The sequence below is a fragment of the Hippopotamus amphibius genome, chromosome 1 (genome assembly GCF_030028045.1).
Source record: "Hippopotamus amphibius kiboko isolate mHipAmp2 chromosome 1, mHipAmp2.hap2, whole genome shotgun sequence".
In the NCBI taxonomy this organism is placed as follows: domain Eukaryota; kingdom Metazoa; phylum Chordata; class Mammalia; order Artiodactyla; family Hippopotamidae; genus Hippopotamus; species Hippopotamus amphibius.
This window is the reverse complement of record NC_080186.1, coordinates 43,451,483-43,473,585: the sequence shown is the minus strand read 5'-3', so window position 1 is coordinate 43,473,585 and position 22,103 is coordinate 43,451,483. Positions and strand designations below refer to the sequence as shown.

Here is a 22,103-nt window from a genome sequence, read left to right as displayed (position 1 = left end):
GGACTGAGGAAGGGTGATGAAAGGAAACAGGGAATGGGTGCTAACAGGAAAGGAGTTTCTATGGGAATGATGAAATTGTTCTAAAATTAGATAGTGGTGATAGCTGTACAACTCTCACCACTGAACTATATGTTTTAAATAGGTGAAATTTTATGGTATATACACTATAATTCAATAAAGCTATTTTTTAAATAAAACTAGAAATAACCATTATTTCTAATCTGCCTGATTTTTAATATGCATGCTCGGCCATGTCTATCAATCTACCATATAAAAGCCATTGAAATGAATCTTCAATTAACAACCAGTATTCCCAGGATTTCCCTAGTGGCACAGTGGTTAAGAATCTGCCTGTTAAGAATCTGCCTGCCAACACAGGGTCACAGGTTTGATCCCTGGTCCCAGAAGATCCCACATGCCATGGAGCAACTAAGCCCATGTGCCACAACTACTGAGCCTGCACTCTAGAGCCCAAGAGCCATAACTACTGAGCCCCCGTGCTGCAACTACTGATGCCCGAGTGCCTAGAGCCCATGCTCTGCAACAAGAGAAGCCACTGCAATGAGAAGCCAGCGCACCGAAGAGTAGCCCCCTGCTTGTCACCACTAGAGAAAGCCTGCACGGAGCAACGAAGACCCAATGCAGCCAAAAATAAATAAATAATTAATTAATTAAAAATGATAAATAAATTTATAAAAAAAACAAAAAACAAAAATACTAACAACCAGTACTCCCACAATAAATTCATTTTAAGGGCTACAAAACTATTTTCTGTACAAAATTATAAAACTATTAGTTTTAATGAAATCATATTCTTCAAAACATTCATCAAATGCCAACTATGATAAATGCTGAAGAAACTAAGCAATTTTATGTTTAACAAAGGATTTTAAAGTGTTCAGCAAAGCTCTATATTAAAACTTCCAACTCAATAAACAGCATATTTTACTTGTTTGATTTGCCAGGGACTAATACTAATTGTCTAACAAAGCTAATAAGCAAGGAGTTTTAAACATTCCTGAACAATATTTTCCAACTTGTAATTTCATGAAAAGTACCTACACTAAGCATTGATAATTTTGTCAGAATGAGGCTCTCTGCATGAATTTACAATCTTTTAGCATGGTGTGACCTTAGAGAAGTTGCTTAACTTCTTTTTACCTGTTTTTTAATTCCTGCTAAATGGGGATAATAAAATTATCTGCTGTAACCCTTTATTTGATTGCTATGAAAATCAAAAGAGAAAGCACTCTGTGAGGTGCAATTACTTCCTAAATGAAAAGGCCAGACAAGTAGATGCTTAAAATATCAAACACTTCTTAAGAAACCTGGGGGGAAGAAAAAAGAAACCAGGGGATGGGCATGTGGTGCTGTACTAGAGGGAAGCAGACCTAAAGGTTCTACTTCCCCAAAACAAAAAATAGTATATCAATGGATTTATAAAGTTTTTAATCAATTCTTTTATACTGAACATTAGTAACTCCTTAAATCTAAAGGATCATTATCATAGATAACCTTCCTAGACAGTCAAGAAAGAACTGTTTTCTGAGCAGGACAGAAGGAAAAAAAAAAAAAAAAAGCTGACTTCGAAATTACTTTCCTTAAAGCTTTTAAAGTAGTTAAGTCACAAAAATGTCATGCTGACCTATTTAATGTTACTTTTAAAATACTACAAAAAATATTTGATCAAAAGTAACACTTTTTCCAACACCATTCTAAGCAATCTAAAATAAGAACCCCATGCTAGGGACGCATCCCCACTTGTCATTAAAGAAACACCAAAAGGACAACCAGAAACATGAAATAACCTAATTTAAAGTTGCCAGCTAGAAAGTTATATTCCCAAGGATAAAAACTGTATTAAATTACCTGACAGTTGCATGAGTTTATAAAACTCCATGAAGTGTTGTCCGCAGCCCCATTCACTCCTACTTTACTGTCTTTTTTTTAAATAAATAAATTTATTTATTTATTTATTTATTTATTTATTTATTGGCTGCGTTGGGTCTTCAATGCTGCACATGGGCTTTCTATAGTTGTGGCGAGTGGGGGCTACTATTCATTGTGGTGCGCGGGCTCCTCATTTCAGTGGCTTCAATAATAATAATAAAAACTATTTTTGTAAAAGAAAAAGCTCTGACAAGCTTGAAGACAAAGCTGAAAGAATAACAGAAGAGCGAAAGCACCTAACAATAAAGGAATTCTGAAAGCAGGTTCACAATTTTCAAAAATTTAAACACATTTTCTGGGTAATCTTCACAGTAAAAGACAACTCATAACTGGTAAGGAAGACACTGGTTTATATCAATTATATCTTTGAAACATCCAGTATACTAAATATGAAGGCTGACGGCAGATAACTTAACAAATACATATGATTATGAAGCTTCAAAGTGGTGGTGGGGTGGGGTGGGGAGACCACTACTACACCTAAATACCAAAAATAAAGCTTATAAATTCAAAGATTGCTGAAACTCATCCAGAGTGAGAGTGGTACATCTGAAGGTTTAGGACATTTCCTTCCCTTGGATACAAACAGAAGTCTTATCTTCTTGTCCAGTCTATGAATTCATCCAAGCATATATCTACTCAAAAACATATTTAGGAAGTCCCTGGTGGTCCAGTGGTTAGGGCTGCATGCTTTCACTGCCAAGGGCCCAGGTTCCATCCCTGGTCAGGGAACTAAGATTTCACAAGCCACATGGCATAGCCCATGGAGGGGGGAGAAAAAAATATATATATGCCAATATTTACCAATTACCCACTATGTATGCTCAAGAGCTATTATAAGAGTTCTGAAAATAAGAAATTTCCAGCCCAATGAAGGGAGGGGCTACAATACAATATAATCCACGACAGATAGGTATACAGAGGCGCAGCATTTAGTTCCGCTGAGAGAAAGTCAGAAAGATCCAAAAAGATATTTGAGGTGAATGCGGAATCTGAGGAATAAGTCTGCTGCAGAAGTCATTCTTCTTAAAATATGCATGTTGACTTGTGTAGGCTGGTCTTCTGTTGTTATTTTTTAAAGTCATGTGTAATTAGAAAATCTTAAAAATTGAAAGTATTTTATCTAAATAAGCATATGTGTAACAAAAGACTGGTCCTGAAAAAGGAAATTCAAGTGCATAAGCGTCTTAATTTTATTAATTTTAGATAAATGAAATAAAAGACAAAAGTACTAACCTAGATCTCAATTCACTCATCTCTCCAATGAAGGAACTAGCCTAGAAAATCTCTAACTACTCTCTGACTTCTAAAATTGACTTTGAGTGTTCTATTTGTTGCTGGTTGCTGTTCTAATAAATTTTAACAAAAATATATCCCAAACATTCATAATTAGTCTAGCCAACTGGAGATTAATTTATCTCCCAATACACACATTAATTAATTTTGAAACCAGTCTACATTCCAACAAGCACTGAGTGTCTACGCCCTCTGTCTTTTCAACTTCTTCCTCTAATGGTCTATAAATATCTTCAGATATCTTTTAATGACAGGTATCTTTTAAGCTTTTAATAGCAAGCATTACAATCTCTCCTTCAACTCTACATTCCCCTCCAGTTATTGCCTTTTCACCTTCCCTTCATAGTCAAGTGCTTTAAAAAAAAAAAAATCACTCATCTACTCTCTCTTCAAGCCACTGAAGCTCTTCTAAATCCATCAATGACCTTCTAATTGCCAAGTCCAATAGACACTTTAAATCCTCATCTTAGTCTATCCAGAGGAACCAACACAGCTGACCACTCCTTTATTTTAAAACTCTCTTCCTGGGCTTCCTAGGTGGCGCAGTGGCTGAGAATCCGCCTGCCAATGCAGGGGACACAGGTTCGATCCCTGCTCCAGGAAGATCCCACATGCCGCGGAGCAACGAAGCCTGTGCGCCACAACTATTGAGCCTGTGCTTTAGAGCTCGTGAGCCACAACTATTGAGCCCAAGGGCTGCAACTACTGAAGCCCACGCATCTAGAGCCCATGCACCACAACAAAGAGTAGCCCCCACTCACCGCAACTAAAAAGAAAGCCCGCGTACAGCAAAAAAGACCCAACACAGCCAATAAAATAAATAAATAAATAAATTTATAAGGAAAAACAAAAAACAAAAAAAAAAACTCTCTTCCCTTTCTCCTACAAAACTTGATAGTACTTTCTACTGATTTTCCTCCTCTGTCTTTTCCTTCTCTGTCTCCTTTTGTGGGCTTTCTCCCTGTGTGTCTCATAACTATGATTTTTTATCCAATCATGTTCTCAGACCTCTTCTCTCTTCACTGTACTTGTTCTCACTGGATGGTCTCATTCCCTCTAGTGGCTTTAACTAGTTCTCCCTAAAACCTAGTATACCTCCTATTATACCTCCTATCCAGAAGTAAAGGTTTCATCATACATTCAATATCCCAAGGCCAGACACCTAAGAACCATTCTCCTCATCAACTATGTCCAAACAATCCTAACAATTCTAACTCTTAAATACCCCTACATCCAACCTTTCTTCTTTATCCCAGATGTTATTACCCTAATTCATACTACCATCTCTGGCTTAGATTTCAACAATTTCCCAAGTGGTATACCTGTATCCATTCTGATCCTCCTCCAACCCATCCTCCACACTGAAGCCAAAATAATTGTTCTAAAAGCTCAATGACCAATTAGTCTATTATTTTAACTCTTCATTGGTTTCCCCATACCCTACTTAAAAAAAAATCTAATTCCTTTAAATACTATATGAGGGGACTTCCCTGGTGGTGCAGTGGTTAAGAATCTGCCTGCCAATGCAGGGGACATGGGTTCAATCCCTGGTCCCAGAAGATCCCACATGCCACGAAGCAACTAAGCCTATGCACCACAACTACTGAGCCTGTGCACTAGAGCCTGAGAGACACAACTACTGAGCCCACATACTGCAACTACTGAAGCCTGTATGTCTAGAGTCCATGCTCCGCAACAAGAGAAGCCACTGCAATGAGAAGCCAGTGCACTGCAATGAAGAGTAGCCCCCACTCGCTGCACCTAGAAAAAGCCCCGGCACAGCAAGATGACCCAGTGCAGCCATAAACAAATAAATTCACTTATTTATTTATTTATTTACTAAAAAACCAACAACAAAAAAGCTAGGTAATCTTATTAAGTAAAGTTCAGGCTGCTTTAAAGTATCCAAGCACAAAATGGGATGAGTTTAGATTACTCTAAGTGTTTTTAAAGTATGGTCCGCAGACTCCAGGAGATCCCCAAGACCATTCAGGAAGTATATGAGGTCAAAATTATTTTCATACATATATTGAATCATTATGCTGTACACATGAAACTAATGTTATATCTGAATTACATTTCAATTAAAAAAAACATTTTCAGGGACCTTCCTAGTGGCTCAGTGGTTAAGAATCTGCCTGCCAGGAGACAGATCAAGATGGCGGAGTAGGAAGACGTGAGCTCACTCCTTCTTGCAAGAGCACCGGAATTACAACTAACTGCTTAACAATCACCGACAGAAAGACACTGGAACTCACCAAAAAAGACACCCCACATCTAGAGACAAACGAGAAGCCGCAATGAGACGGTAGGAGGGGCGCAATCGCGTTAAAATCAAATCCCATAAATGCTGGCTGGGTGACTCACAAACTGGAGAACAGTTATACTGCAAAAGTCCACCCACTAAAGTGAGGGTTCTGAGCCCCACGTCAGGCTTCCCAACCTGGGAGTCCAGCAATGGGGGGAGGAATCTCCAGAGAATCAGACTTTGAAAGCCAGCGGGATTTGATTGCAGGACCTCCACAGGACTGAGGGAAACAGACTCCACTCTTGGAGGGCACACAAAAAAGCGTGCTCACCAGGACCCAGGGGGAAGGAGCAGTGACCCCATAGGAGACTGAATCAGACCTACCTGCTGGTGTTGGAGGGTTGCAGGCAGAGGTGGGGGGCGGCTGTGGCTCACTGAGGAGACAGGGGCACTGGGGGCAGGGGTTCTGGGAAGTGCTCATTGGCATGAGCCCTCCCAGGGTCTGCCATTAGCCCCACTAAAGAGCCTATAAGCTCCACTGCTAGGTAGCCTCAGGCCAAACATCAAACAAGGAGGGAACACAGCCCCACCCATTGGCAGACAAGCAGATTAAAGTTTTACTGAGCTCCACCCACCAAATCCGATTAAAGTCTTACTGAGCTCCATCCACCCAGCCCTACCCACCATCAGTCCCTCCCATCAGGAAGCAAGTTCCAGCCTCCTAGGTAGCTTCCTCCACAAGAGGGCAGACAGCAGTATCAAGAGTATCAGCAGTATTTCCTTCTGTGGAACTCAAAACCATAGCCACAGAAAGATACAGAAAATGAAAAAGCAGAGGACTTTGTACCAGATGAAGGGACAAGATAAAACCCCAGAAAAACAACTAAATGAAGAGGAGATAGGCACCCTTCCAGAAAAAGAATTCAGAATAATGATGGTGAAGATGATCCAGGACTTTGAAAAAAGATGGGATGCAAAGACTGAAAAATTTACCAAAGACCTAGAAGAATTAAAGAGCAAACAGAGATATGCAACACAATAACTGAAATGAAAAATACACTAGAAGGGACCAATAGCAGGTTAACTGAGGCAGAAGAGAGAGTAAAGTAACCTGGAAGACAAAAGGGTGATAATCACTGATGCGGAAAAGAATAAAGAAAAAAGAATGAAAAGAACTGAAGACAGCCTAAGAGACCTCTGGGACAACGTTAAATGCACCAACATTCGCATTATAGGGGTCCCAGAAGGAGACGAGAGAGAGAAAGGACCCGAGAAGATACTGGAAGAGATTATAGCTGAAAACTTCCCTAACATGGGAAAGGAAACAGCTACCCAAGTGCAGGAAGTGCAGAGAGTCCCAGGCAGGATAAACCCAAGGAGAAACACACCAAGACATATAGTAGTCAAACTGACAAAAATTAAAGACAGAGAAAAGTTATTAAAAGCAACAAGGGAAAAACGACAAATAACATACAAGAGAACTCCCATAAGGGTAACAGCTGATTTCTCAGCAGAAACTCTGCAAGCCAGAAGGGAGTGGTGTGATATACTTCAAGTAATGAAAGAGAAGAACCTACAATTAAGAATACTCTACTCAGCCACTATGGAAAACAATTTGGAGGTTCCTTAAAAAACTACAAATAGAACTTCCATATGATCCAGTAACCCCACTACTGGGCATATACCCAAAGAAAACCATAATCCCAAAAGAAACTTGTACCATAATGTTTATTGCAGCATTATTTACAATAGCCAGGACATGGAAGCAACCTAAATGCCCATCAACAAATGAATGGATAAAGAAGATGTGGCATATATACACAATGGAATATTACTCAGCGATAAAAAGGGATGAGATGGAGCTATATGTAATGAGGTGGATAGAACTACAATCTGTCATACAGAGTGAAGTAAGTCAGAAAGAAAAGGACAATTATTGTATGCTAACTCACATATACGGAATCTAAAAATGGTACTGATGAACTCAGTGACAAGAACAAGGACGCAGATACAGAGAATGGACTGGAGAACTCGAGGTATGGGAGGGGGCGGGGGGGTGAAGGGGAAACTGAGACAAAGCAAGAGAGTAGCACAGACATATATATACTACCAACTGTAAAATAGATAGTCAGTGGGAAGTTGTTGTATAACAAAGGGAGTCCAACTCGAGGATGGAAGATGCCTTAGAGGACTGGGGCGGGGAGGGTGGGGGGGACTCGAGGCGGGGGGAGTCAAGGAAGGGAGGGAATATGGGGATATGTGTATAAAAACAGATGATTGAACTTGGTGTACCCCAAAAAAAATTAAAAAAAAAAAAAAAAGAATACTCTACTCAGCAAGGATCTCATTCAGATTCAATGGAGAAATCAAAAGCTTTACAGACAAGCAACAGCTAAGAGAATTCAGCACCACCAAACCAGCCCTACAACAAATGCTAAAGGAACATCTCTAAGCAGGAAACATAAGAGAAGAAAAGGACCTACAAAAACATAAACAAAACAATTAAGAAAATGGTAATAGGAACATACATTATCAATAACTACCTTGAATGTAAATGGACTAAATGCCCCAACCAAAAGACACAGACTGCCTGAATGGATACAAAAACAAGACCCATATGTATACTGTCTCCAAGAGACTCACTTCAGACCTAGGGACACATACAGACTGAAAGTGAGGGGATGGAAAAAGATATTTCATGGAAATGGAAATCAAAAGAAAGCTGGAGTAGCAACACTCATATCAGATAAAATAGAGTTTAAAATACAAAATGTTACAAGAGACAAGAAAGGACACTACATAAAGATTGAGGGATCAATCCAAGAAGAAGAGATAACAATTATAAATATATATGCACCCAATATAGGAGCAGCTCAATACGTAAGGCAAATGCTAACAACTATGAAAGAGGAAATCGACAGTAACACAATAATAGTGGGGGACTTTAACACCCTGCTTACACCAATGGACAGATCATCCAGACAGAAAATTAATAAGGAAACACAAGCTTTAAATAACACAATAAACCAGCTTGATTTAATACATATCTACAGGACATTACATCCAAAAACAGCAGATTACACATTCTTCTCCAGTGCACATGGAACATTCTCCAGGATAGATCACATTTTGGGTCATAAATCAAGCCTTGGTAAGTTCAAGAAAATTGAAATCATATCAAGCATCTTTTCTGACCACAATGCTATGAGATTAGAAATCAATTACAGGAAAAAACTGTGAAAAACATAAACACATGGAGGCTAAACAATATGCTACTAAGTGACCAAGAGATCACTGAAGAAATCAAAGAGGAAATCAAAAAATACCTAGAGACAAATGACAACGAAAACACAGCGATCCAAAACCTGTGGGATGCAGCAAAGGCAGTTCTAAGAGGGAAGTTTATAGCAATACAATCCTACCTCAAGAAACAAGAAACATCCCAAATAAACAATCTAACCTGACACCTAAAGAAACTAGAGAAAGAAGAGCAAACAAAACCCAAAGTTAATAGACGCAGAGAAATCATAAAGATCAGAGCAGAAATAAATGAAATAGAAACAAAGAAAACAATAGCAAAAATCAATAAAACTAAAGGCTGGTTCTTTGAGAAGATAAATAAAATCGATAAACCTCTAGCAAGACTCATCAAGAAAAAGAGGGAGAGGACTCAAATCAATAAAATTAGAAAGGAAACAGGAGAAGTTACAATGGACACCACAGAAATAAAAAGCATCATAAGAGACTACTACAAGCAACTATATGCCAATAAAATGGACAACCTGGATGAAATGGACAGATTCTTAGAAAGGTATAACCTTCTAAGACTGAGTCAGGAAGAAATAGAAAATATAAACAGACCAATCACAAGTAATGAAATTGAAACTGTGATTAAAAATCTCCCAACAAACAAAAGTCCAGGACGTCACAGGTGAATTTTATCAAACATTTAGAGATGAACTAACACCCACCATTCTCAAACTCTTCCGAAACACTGCAGAGGAAGGAACATTCCCAAACTCATTTTACGAGGCCACCATCGCCCTGATTCCAAAATCAGACAAAGACACTACAAAAAAAGAAAACTACAGACCAATATCACAGATGAATTTAGATGCAAAAATCCTCAACAAAATACTAGCCAACAGGATCCAACAACACATTAAAAGGATCATACACCATGATCAAGTGGGGTTTATCCCTGGAATGCAAGGATTCTTCAACATACGCAAATCAATCAATGTGATACACCATATTAACAAACTGAGGGATAAAAACCACATGATCATCTCAATAGATGCAGAAAAAGCTTTTGACAAAATTCAACATCCATTTATGATAAAAACTCTCCAGAAGGTGCGCACAGACGGAACCTACCTCAACATAATAAAGGCCATATATGACAAACCCACAGCAAACATTGTTCTCAATGGTGAAAAACTGCAAGCATTCCCTCTAAAATCAGGAACAAGACAAGGATGTCCACCCTCGCCACTACTATTCAACATAGTTTTGGAAGTCCTTGCCACAGCAATCAGAGAAGAAAAAGAAATAAAAGGAATCCAAATTCGAAAAGAAGAAGCAAAACTGTCACTGTTCGCAGATGACATGATATTATACATAGAAAATCCTAAAGATGCCACCAGAAAACTACTTGAGCTCATCAATGAATTTGGTAAAGTTGCAGGATACATAATTAACACACAGAAATCTCTTGCATTTCTATACACTAACAATGAAAGATCAGAAGGAGAAATTAAGGAAACAATCCCATTCACCATTGCAACAAAAAGAATAAAATACCTAGGAATAAACCTAACCAAGGAGGTAAAAGACCTGTACTCAGAAAACTATAAGACACTAATGAACGAAATCAAAGACGATACAAACAGATGGAGGGGTTATACCATGGTCTTGGATTGGAAGAATCAACACTGTGAAACTGACTCTACTACCCAAAGCAATTTACAGATTCAATGCAATCCCGATCAAATTACCAATGGCATTTTTCACAGAACTAGAACAAGAAATTTTATGATTTGTATGGAAATGCAGAAGACTGTGAATAGCCAAAACAATCTTGAGAAGGAAAGATGGAGTTGGTGGAATCAGGCTTCCTGACTTCAGGCTATACTACAAGGCTACAGTGATCAAGACAGTATGGTACTGGCACAAAAACAGAAATATAGATCAATGGAACAGAATAGAAAGCCCAGAGATAAACTATGGTCAACTAATCTATGACAAAGCAGCCAAGGATATACAATGGAGAAAAGGCAGCCTCTTTAATAAATGGTGCTGGGAAAACTGGGCAGCTACATGTAAAAGAATGAGATTAGAACACTCCCTAGAACCATACACAAAAATAAACTCAAAATGGCTTAAAGACCTAAATGTAAGGCCAGACACTATAAAACTCCTACAGGAAAACATAGGAAGAACACTCTTTGACATAAATAACAGCAAGATCTTTTTTGATCCACCCCCTGGAGTAATGGAAATAAAAACAAAAATAAATAAGTGGGACCTAATGAAACTTCAAAGCTTCTGCACAACAAAGGAAACTATAAGCAAGACGAAAAGACAACCCTCAGAATGGCAGAAAATATTTGCAAATGAGTCAACAGACAAAGGACTAATCTCCAAAATATATAAACAGTTCATCCAGCTCAATATCAAAAAAACAAACAACTCAATCAAAAAATGGGCAGAAGACCTAAATAGGCACTTCTCCAAAGAAGACATATGGATGGCCAAGAGGCACATGAAAAGCTGCTCAACATCACTAATTATTAGAGGAATGCAAATCAAAACTACAATGAGGTATCACCTCACACTGGTCAGAATGGGCATCATCAGAAAATCTACAAACAATAAATGCTGGAGAGGATGTGGAGAAAAGGGAAGCTCTTGCACTGTTGGTGGGAATGTAAATTGATACAGCCACTGTGGAGAACAGTATGGAGGTTCCTTGCAAAACTAAAATAGAGTTACCATATGACCCAGCAATCCCACTGCTGGGCATATACCCAGAGAACATCATAATTCAAAAAGACACATGCACTCCAGTGTTCACTGCAGCACTATTCTCTATAGCCAGGACATGGAAGCAACCTAAATGTCCATCGACAGATGAATGGATAAAGAAGATGTGGTACATATATACAATGGAATATTACTCAGCTATAAAAAGCAAGGAAACTGGGACATTTCTAGAGACATGGATGGACTTGGAGACTGTCATACATAGTGAAGTGAGTCAGAAAGAGAAAAACAAATACTGTATATTAACACATATATGCGGACTATAGAAATATGGTATAAATCTACCGGTTTGCAAGGCAGAAATCAAGACACAGATGTAGAAAACAAACATATGGACACCAAGTGGGGAAAGCGGGGAGGGTTGGAGGGTATTGAATTGGGAGATTGGGATACCAAACTGTACACTCTAAATATATGCAGTTTATTGTATGTTAACTGTATCTCAATAAAAGTTCTAAAAAAAAAAAAAAAGAAAGAAACTGCCTGCCAATGCAGGGGACACAGGTTCGATCCCTGGTCCGGGAAGATCCCACACGCTGTGGAGCAACTAAGCCCGTGCGCCACAACTACTGAGCCTACGCTGTAGAGCTGGCGAGCCACTAGCTCAACTAGAGCTAGTTGAACCCACATGCTGCAGCTACTGAAGTCTGCATGCCTAGAGCCCGTGCTCCAAAACCAGAGAAGCTGCCGCAATGAGAAGCCCGTGCACTGCAACAGAGTAGTCCCCACTCGCCACAACTAGAGAAAGTCCGTGCACAGCAACAAAGACCCAGTGCAGTAAAAAATAAATAAACCATTCAAAAAATTTTTTCATAATAACAGATATGATAGATACAATAGCTTAGTATGCCTTTTTCACTGTATTGACATTTGCACAAGTGCAAAAGCAGTGGTGGGTAAAACTGTCTGCACTTCAGCACACATCAACGCAGCAACACCAAATTTTATTAGTAGTCATATTCTTCACTGCCATGCATTCTCAGTTTAAAAAAAAAATGCCAGTTTTACTTGATCGATGAAGCAATAAAAATTAATTTTGTTACACCTCAACTCGAGTAAATTTCTTTTTAATGTTCTGTGTGAAAAAATGGAAGTATGAATAAGGCACTTCTGCTGCATACCAAAGTGTGATGGTTGTCTTACAAAAACATTTGCACAATCATTTGATATGCAAACCCAACTAGCCACTTTTTCCAAGGAACATACTTTAAAGAAAAGAGGGAATTAAAAAGAGCATGAACAGCAGATGGAGATTCAAAGAGGATATAGGTTAAGCAGAAGATATGCTTCCAACCCTCCAATAATTGATAGCATAGCCTAGAATTCAGCTGGCAGCCTCCAGCTACAGTCCCTTCAGGATCCCTAGCTCTCAAGCTGAGATCACTCCCTTCCTGGGCAGCTGATCACAGCATGGCACTAAGGCCTGGCCATTTCTGTCAAATACAGGATTCTCTAATGAAGAATTTTTGCTTTGGAGCCCTCTGTCAGATCTGAATCACACTCTGAGGCTCTCCCTACTGATTCTGTTTCCTCCCCCCTTTCCTTCCATAGGAGTCAACCTCCTCCCCCTTATACTTCTTGTATTCCTAATAACACTGTCCTGACATCTGCTTCCAGAAGAACTCAAATTGGCGCAGCTGATACCAGAAATGGACTGAGAGAGCAGAAGTTAAGAATGGGGTTTGGAACCTAGATCACTTACTGTCCCACTGGCAATAAGGATCTCATCCTGGGTGGTATGTGAGGCACGGACAGTCCCTGGCATGAGCTGGTGGCCCAAATGTTAAAACCTTGGGAACAGTGCTAAAACTTTCTTGGGATAATATTTCCAAAGAGGAACACTCCATGTGGTGTAATGACTGTGATGTCTGAAAAGGGGAACAATACAAATAAGAACAATGGAATTGGCTGGTTGTTAGTTGTACAGACTCCCTAGAAAGGGCCGCTACCAATTGGAAACGAAGTGTGAAAGCCAGAGGGCTCTCTGGTAGCTCACAAAGAAGTTCTTCTTACTTATAGTGAAAGAGCAGGAAAAGACAGTTAAAGGTTGAAATGCTTTGAAGATGACTCAATGCTCAGTCAGGGCAGGTTTATTATGCTAAGGTCAGGGTCCTGGTCTGGAAAACATGGAAGCCTGAAAGATGGGGTAGGGACAACTAAGATGGTTGCCCCCAAAGATTCTGATTCTTCAGACTCCTCTGCACGCTCAGAGTCTGCAGAGATGATGTTGGCACTTCCCACTGTGCAAGAATGCACTTCAGAGGTCTCTCACCTGCAAGGCAACAAGAGCTCCCCTCAAGATCTGCCCCCACCTCCACTCGTGGTTGCCACGATAATAATTAATGTTAACCCTGTTAAGGACATCTTGGGCCTGATAAGGGAGAAAAGAGACAACACCCCAAAGTTGCTGCAAGAATTAGCCAGCACATATCAGCAGGATCAGCGGGGATACACACAATGCTGGATTTTGAGAGTAGGAGACCAAATCAAGGAGACCAAAACATTACTAAATAAGGTAAAGTTTTATTGGGAGGTGGAGGGCCACTGTCTCAGAATGTGGGGATTACCTGTGACAAGGACTTAGGATTTGGTAACTCACTGCGAGGGTGGCTCCTAGAAGCCTGGAAAAAATGGCCCACACTGAATGACATTGAAATGCCTGAATTAACATGGAAGGAAATGGATAATGGGATTAAAGTGCTCAGGAAAGGGGGAATGCTAGGGTCGATATATTATGTGAGGTCAGAAGACCCACCAGACAATTATGTTCCATAAGAGGGCCCATCAGACACACCACTCACCAAGGCCATCAGGAATGCACTGGTGAGACAGCATTAGCACCACCAAGAAGTTAAGTGATGGCTCTCCTCTATAGTAGAGGCTGTCACAGAGATTGGTTCATTGATGATGGCGATGATGGGGCTCTGAAGCAACAGCAGCCAGGTGGTGGCACTTAAAACCAGAAGCTAGTGAACCACACTATCATCATGACTTGCAAGATAGGAGACAGTCATATAAAGCCTGACCCACAGGGAGCCGTGGAGTGAGTTAACAGAACTTGGTGTCATTACAGCAAAAGAGACAGGCAATCAACAACAGTGCTGCTTATTAATATATACACAAACAAAGCAAGAAAGCAAAGCAAGAACAGATAAGCACAAGACTGAGAGTGGCTGTCTCAATAAAAAGCTACTATCCCTTGCCTAATTCCTGGACCTGAGCCGGTTTTCAGATCCAGACCCACAGGCTTAAAGAGATGGATGGATCCCCAGGAGTAAGGACCCTGCAACAAATACTTTTATACATATATTTAATGTATACACACACACAGAGCCCCCAATACAGCACTATGCCTCAAGCTGACCAACTGGCTAGATGACAAGCTGACCACATTGTACTACTTCCTCTCGAAAAGGTCAGGGATTGATCTTCACAAGTATTCAATACTTATTCCAGATATGGCTTTGTCTTTCCTGCCTGTCCTCCAGCCACAAAACTGAAAAAGGGTTCACGGAGTACCTGACCCACAGACATGGAATCTCACATAACATAGCAATCAATCAAGGGAACCACTTCACAGTGAAGGAAATATGGCAGTATGCCCATATCCATGGGATTCAGTGGTCTTATCACATAACAGCACCATACAAAAGCATCCAGCCTTACAGACTATTGGAGTGACCTACTAAAGACATAGCCAATGTACCAGCTCGAAGACAAGAATGGTATGCTATCCTCTAGGATTCAGCTTATGTACTGATTCAGAGCTATGTTCCCAGTTGGAAGAACACACGGCTCCGAGAACCAAGAGGCATAAGCAGAAATGGCCCCCACTTACCATCATCCCCAATGATCCACTGGAGGACTTTTCCATTCCCAAAATACTGGGCTCTACAAAGTTAGAGGTCCTAGGCACGCTTTTGCCAGGAGACATATCAAGGATCATACTGAACTATAAATTACAGCTGCAGCCTGGGCGTTTGGGACTCTGTGTATCCTGGGACCAGGAGTCAAGAAGAATCACCGCAATGGCAGGGTTAATTAAGCCTTATCTTCAGGAGAAGTAGGGCTGCTTTACATAATGGGATCAAGGGGTATATGTGGAATTCAGATGACCCATTTGGGTACCACTTGATATTCTCCTGCCCAACTGTGACTGTGAACAAAAGCAACCACTCCAGCCTGAGAAAAACATGGTTCTCAGACCCCTCAGAAATAAGGGTTGGGTCATTCCACTAGACAAACCACCAAGAACTTCAGAAATGATAGCTAGTGGCAAGAATTCCGACTGGATGGTGGAGGAGACAAAGAGAACCACTGTGACCCTGAGACCAGCTACAGAGATGGAGGCTGAAGCCTGTCTCACTAACCTACTTCTTCTAACTTACCCATCAGGAAGAGAGGTCCATGGAAATGGAGGAGCTGCTCTCAGAAAATGTTTAGAAACATAGATGCACGCAGCATAAGAAAGGGACTGTGGCAATCACTTCAATCTTCCTTCAGAAAAGAACTTGCATTCAGGTACAAGGAGTACAGTTAGCTAACAGCATCCAGCTGCAGCATATCAGAATTCATCTCAGCTTTCCAATGGAAGCCACACTCTCCTTGGGCAGCTCCTAGCCAGTGACTAAACACAGTGGGTGTACTAGAACCTGGCTATTTCCTCCTAATGCAGGACTCCTCTACTAGGCAGTTTTTGCTCTAGAGCTTCTTACTGGGTTGGCCAAGATTTTTTTTTTTTTTTCCAGACCTGCATCACAGACTGAGGCTCTCCTTGGTCAGTTCAGCTTCCTCTCCCTTTCCCTTCACAGGCATTCTATTACCTACCCCCATAAAAATCTCTTGCACTAGCAACTCCATCTCAATGCTTCCCAGGGGACCAAACAACACACTACGTAATTAAGTGTATTATGGATCATCTCATTTTTTGGCTCTGCTGAGTTTTCATTGCAGTGTGCAGGCTCTTCATTGCAGGCTTCTCTTTAGCTGTGGCCCAAGTGTTCAGTAGTTTCAGTGCACGGGTCTAGGTGCCCCTCAGCATGTGGGATCTTAGTTACCCAACCAGGGATGGAACCCGTATCCCCTGCATTGGAAGGTGGATTCTTAACCACTGGACCACCAGGGAGGTCCCTGGATCACCTCATTTAGTCCACTAAAGTATTATTGTTATCCCCTTTTTACAGATGAGGAAACTGAGGCACAGGGACATTAATTAACTTGCCCAAGATCATAAGGCAAAAGCAGTGAAACTAAAATTTGAATCCAGGCGGTCTAACTCCAAAGTCCGAGCTTTTAATTACTATGACAGGGAAGATGTTATCTTGTCAGCTTCAGATATTAAAATGAGAGTAAATATTCTGTATAATTTTAGAGAGGAAAACAACAAAAGGACAGATATTAAAGAAAAGTAGATCTTTAAATAAATATAAAAGAAATTTTCTAATAATCAGCAGTAATCAACAACAGAATGAAGTCCTTCAGGAAGTAATGAGGGCCGATCACCAGAGGGTTCAAATAGCCATGGATATTGTGAGGGTAAGGCTTTATAAAACAGATAAAAGTTGACCTAGATCAGTAAAAGCTGTACTACTAAGTATTATGTGGAAAAAAGGGTTCCACAGCCAATTAGTCTGGGTAATATACTGCTAAATAAAGTGAAACAAATTTCTTTGCTTTTACTCCTCAGTTTTTAAAATACTAATGTGCAGTTAAAAATCTCTACCTGAGGGATCTATTATGCTAAAAAAAAAAAAACCCCAAATTTATTGTATTTGACTAAAGAACACTTCCTTGCTCCTGGTCGAGGATGATTTCTTTGCTAAGTCAAGATTCACTGATCCAAGGACTCGGGCAAAGCTAACAAGGAAAAGTATGACAATTTTCTAGCTGGGTTACAATTTTCTAGCTGGGTAACAATTTTTGAACCAGTCGAAACATCACCTGATTACCTACATGTCAATATTAGCAACTCTAATACCTCCAGGATGAGTAGGCTGCATAAAAGTTTTGTCACTAAAATGCATTTTATCCTTTTTGAATACAAAACATTCCCTCTTTGCTTTCTCAACAAATTCTCTGAAGATCTACAACAATGGGTCCATCATTTTAATTACTGAATTCCCACTTTATGAGCAATAGGAAAGCTTTGATTATTTCAAGTGTGCTAGTGGTGATCTGGTTATTTTCATATAACACAGCTTTATATGCATTTTTCACAAACACAAACACATCATAAGAATGAGCAGAAGAAAGAGAATAAAAAGTAGAAAGGGAAGAGGCCTCAGTCACAAATTATTCACCCAGCTAATTTCCAGAGCTTTTGTGTTTTTATTCAGAAATATATTCTCTTTATTCATTACAGGCAAAACTTTTATCTAAATTACAATTCCTTGGTCTTGATTCTCCTATCTTCCTCAGCCACCACCCACAGTCCACTGCCCCCCGTTCTGTTACTTCATTAATGACAGTTAGTCACCACTGCCTAGAGTTGTCCACATGCCATAATCTTTTCATTGAGCTCCTCTTTAGAAATATTGAACAGAATACTGAATGTGGATAGGGCCTTAACATCTAGCCTACCACTCATTTTTAGATCAGAGAAATGAGGTCCAGAGATCAGTTATTATACTTATCTAATACACATATATTTATCACAAAGCAGGCATTTATCTATTGATACTTCAAAACTAAGTATATAAAAGTGGAAATTCCCAATATGTGCACATACACATCTTTTTTTATACAAATTGCTACATGCCAGTAACATACCTCAAAAGGAAATAGCCACCAAAATCAATCAACGAAAGTTGTGCTCTTCTAATCTGAATACTTCTAAAGCACTATGAAAATCTTATAATAAAACAAATACAGAACACACAGGGAAGTTCACATGAGGAGAAAGAGTGTGGACTTTGTAGTCAGAGTTATATGGTTTGAATCATGGATGTGGGCTTAGGAAAGTCAATAAAACTCTCCAAGTCTCAGTTCCTTCAACTGTAAAACAGTCATGATACCATGGGTATTATAGGATCATTTTAAGAATTATAAATGAAACACCTACCAGAAAGATGGCATACTGTTGACAAAACTTTTACATTACACAAATAAGTAATAAAAGACAAAAGAAATCAAGAAAAATGTTTTAAACATGGAATCTTGGGAGGATTGGCTAATGGGGCACGCAGAAACAAGAGTGAGGAATGATTAGGTTGGAACCAGACCATGAAGGGCTATGCCAGAATAAAGAATCTTAACCTTGTTTTTTAACTACTGAGCAGAAATTTCCAAGAGTGACCGCACAATAATCTCAAAAATAATTACTTTAGCTATCAATTAAAAAAAGAAAAAAGAAAAAAAACCAGGGACTTCCCTGGTAGTCCAGTAGCTAAGACTTCGTCTTCCAATGCAGGGGGTGCAGGTTGGATCCCTGGTCGGGGAGCTAAGATCCCACATGCCTCTGGGCCAAAAAACCAGAACACAAAACAGAAGCAATATTGTAACAAACTCAATAAAGACTTTTAAAAAATTAAACAAAAAAAAAAAAAAAAATGGGGCAGCTATTACATCACCAGAATCACAAAAAGGTCTAGCTGATGTATGCTGAAGTTTTAAATTTTTTCTCAAACTGGCAGTGTTTTACTTCAATTACTTTTTAGAGGTTGTTTCTCTCATTCAATTGAAAATTAAAAATGAAGACTAAAACTTACATAAACCCTGATGGAATATTTTCACAAAATTTTGATACTGCTTGCTCTTTATTTTAATAAAGTGAATTCTGAGCTGAGCTCTGCTGTGTTTTGAAATAATGATAATAACATATCATTTACTCTTTCTTCATTTTAATAAAATGAATTCTGGCAGATAAACTACCATGAGAGGTCAGAAAAGAACTGTTACAAACAGAAATGCTTACCTTTTCATTAATCCCAACAGAAAGACTCCAAAACTGCTGTTTCTTTATAACTTTATATAGAAATTGTGGCATCCAAACCAACTGTAAGATTGTGTAACAAACCAGTTATACAATCTTGTATAACTTTCAGCCCACTCAGTTCAAAATCAGCATTAAAAGATCTAAAAGTGATCACAATCAAATGGGAAAAAACACTGCAGCTGATCCACTGTATGTAGAATGAAGGCCCCAAATGCATTCTGTTTACTCAAACAATGATTCCCTGCAGGATTTCCTAACTAGTTTGAAAAAACTTTAGAAACATTAGCAAGTCATTATTGCTGACTCTGAACTATGTCCTATAAAACCGCATAAAAAAGCTTTAATACTCTGAATGGGAACAAACAATAGGGGACTATATTACATATAAGAATAAAGAATTTTAATCAACTGTACTCCAATATAAAATAAAAATTTTTAATAAATTAAAAAAATAAATTAGAAACATAAAATCATAAAAAAAAATTAGTAATTTTGACTAATCTGTATTTATACAGAATTATATATCATGGAGGGGTAAAGACAGTCCTTAAAATCTGTCAGACCTGAGTGCTCAGAAATGTTAATGGGTAAAAATGCAATTTGACTCTAACTTTTTAGAAATGTTTTATATAACTTCATATAGAAATTATGGCATCCAAAGCAACTGTAAGACTATGTAACAAACCTAAGTCTTAAAGGAAAACTAAACCTAAGTCTTACAATTGCCTTTTGTTAAGAAATATTCTTAGAAGGCAATCTTTTAGTTGAAGTTCCCATACCACAGTTTCCATCACCACCCCATGTGGTTAACCAGTTCACTGTTTACTAAACAAGAAACTAGAAAGTTCACAGCATTTATCCTTAGGCCAAAAAACTCCTTATCATCAAACAATCTGACAATTTATCTGCAAGTAAAAGCTTCAACAATTTTACCTAATGACTGTAAATAAAACTTATAAATACAGCCTTACCTTACCACTTCACACCCACTAGGATGGCTATAATTAAAAAGGTAACAAGTGTTGGTGAGGATGTGAAGAAACTGAAACCCTCATACACTGCTGGTGGTAATGTGAAATGGTGCAGTTCCTCAAAAAGGTTTAAATAAAGTTACCATTTGACCCTGGTAATTCCACTCCTAGGTACCTACGCAAGAGAAAGGAAAACATGCAAATTATCCATAGCAACATTATTCATAATAGTCAAAAAGTAGAAACAACCCAAACTGAATGGATAGATAAAATTGGGGGGACTTCCTAGGTGGCGCAGTGGGTAAGAATCTGCCTGCCAATGCAGGGGACACGGGGTTCGATCCCTGCCCCAGGAAGATACCACATGCCGCGGAGCAACTAAGCCCGTGCGCCACAACTATTGAGCCTGCGCTCTAGAGCCCGTGAGCCACAACTATTGAGCCCATGTACCACAACTACGTAAGTCCATGCGCCTAGTGCCCATGCTCTGCAACAAGAGAGGCCACCGCAATGAGAAGCCCATGCACCACAATGAAGAGTAGCCCCCAGTCGCCACAACTAGAGAAAGCCCGTGTGCAGCAACGAAGACCCAACATAGCCAATAAAATAAATAAATAAATAAATTTATAAACAAAAAATTGGTATATCCATACAATGGAATATTATTCAACAGTAAAAAGAAATGAAATACCCATACACACTACTACATGGATGAACCCTTAAAACATAATGCTAAGTGAAAAAAATTTGTCATTATCTTATGATTCCATTTACATGAAATGTCCAGAATAGATAGGCAAACCCATAGAGGCAGAAAGTACACTAGTGGTTGCCTAGGACTGGGACGACTAGAGGGAAATGGGGAGTGACTGCTAATAATGGGTATGGGTATTGGTCTCTTTCTGGAGTGATGAAAATGTCTAAAATTAGTGGTAATGTCTGTATAACTGTGAATATACTAACAGCCACTGAATTGTACACTTTATTTTTTTTTATTTTATTTTATTTTATTTTTTTGGGGGGGTACACCAGGTTCAATCAACTGTTTTTATACACATATCCCCATATTCCCTCCCTTCCTTGACGCCCCCCCCCCCTCGAGTCCCCCCCACCCTCCCTGCCCCAGTCCTCTAAGGCATCTTCCATCCTCGAGTTGGACTCCCTTTGTTATACAACAACTTCCCACTGACTATTTTACAGTTGGTAGTATATATATGTCTGTGCTACTCTCTCGCTTTGTCTCAGTTTCCCCTTCACCCCCCGCCCCCTCCCATACCTCGAGTTCTCCAGTCCATTCTCTGTATCTGCTTCCCTGTTCTTGTCACTGAGTTCATCAGTACCATTTTTAGATTCCGTATATGTGAGTTAGCATACAATATTTGTCCTTCTCTTTCTGACTTACTTCACTCTGTATGACAGATTGGAGTTCTATCCACCTCATTACATATAGCTCCATCTCATCCCTTTTTATAGCTGAGTAATATTCCATTGTATATATATGCCACATCTTCTGTATCCATTCATTTGTTGATGGGCATTTCGGTTGCTTCCATGTCCTGGCTATTGTAAAGAGTGCTGCAATAAACATTATGGTACAAGTTTCTTTTGGGATTATGGTTTTCTTTGGGTATATGCCCAGGAGTGGGATTACTGGATCATA

At 39.3% G+C, this 22,103-nt stretch overlaps 1 protein-coding gene across 1 annotated transcript in view; it reads right to left on the bottom strand.

The window, feature by feature from the left end:
- ZFYVE9 (zinc finger FYVE-type containing 9) overlaps positions 1-19,942 on the bottom strand; it is a 193,486-nt gene extending 173,544 nt beyond the window's left edge. The window contains exon 1 of the mRNA XM_057710762.1: positions 19,452-19,942. The gene's annotated coding sequence lies outside the window, so the exon portion shown is untranslated. The remainder of the gene's footprint in view (positions 1-19,451) is intronic.
- Positions 19,943-22,103: the final 2,161 nt, after the last annotated feature.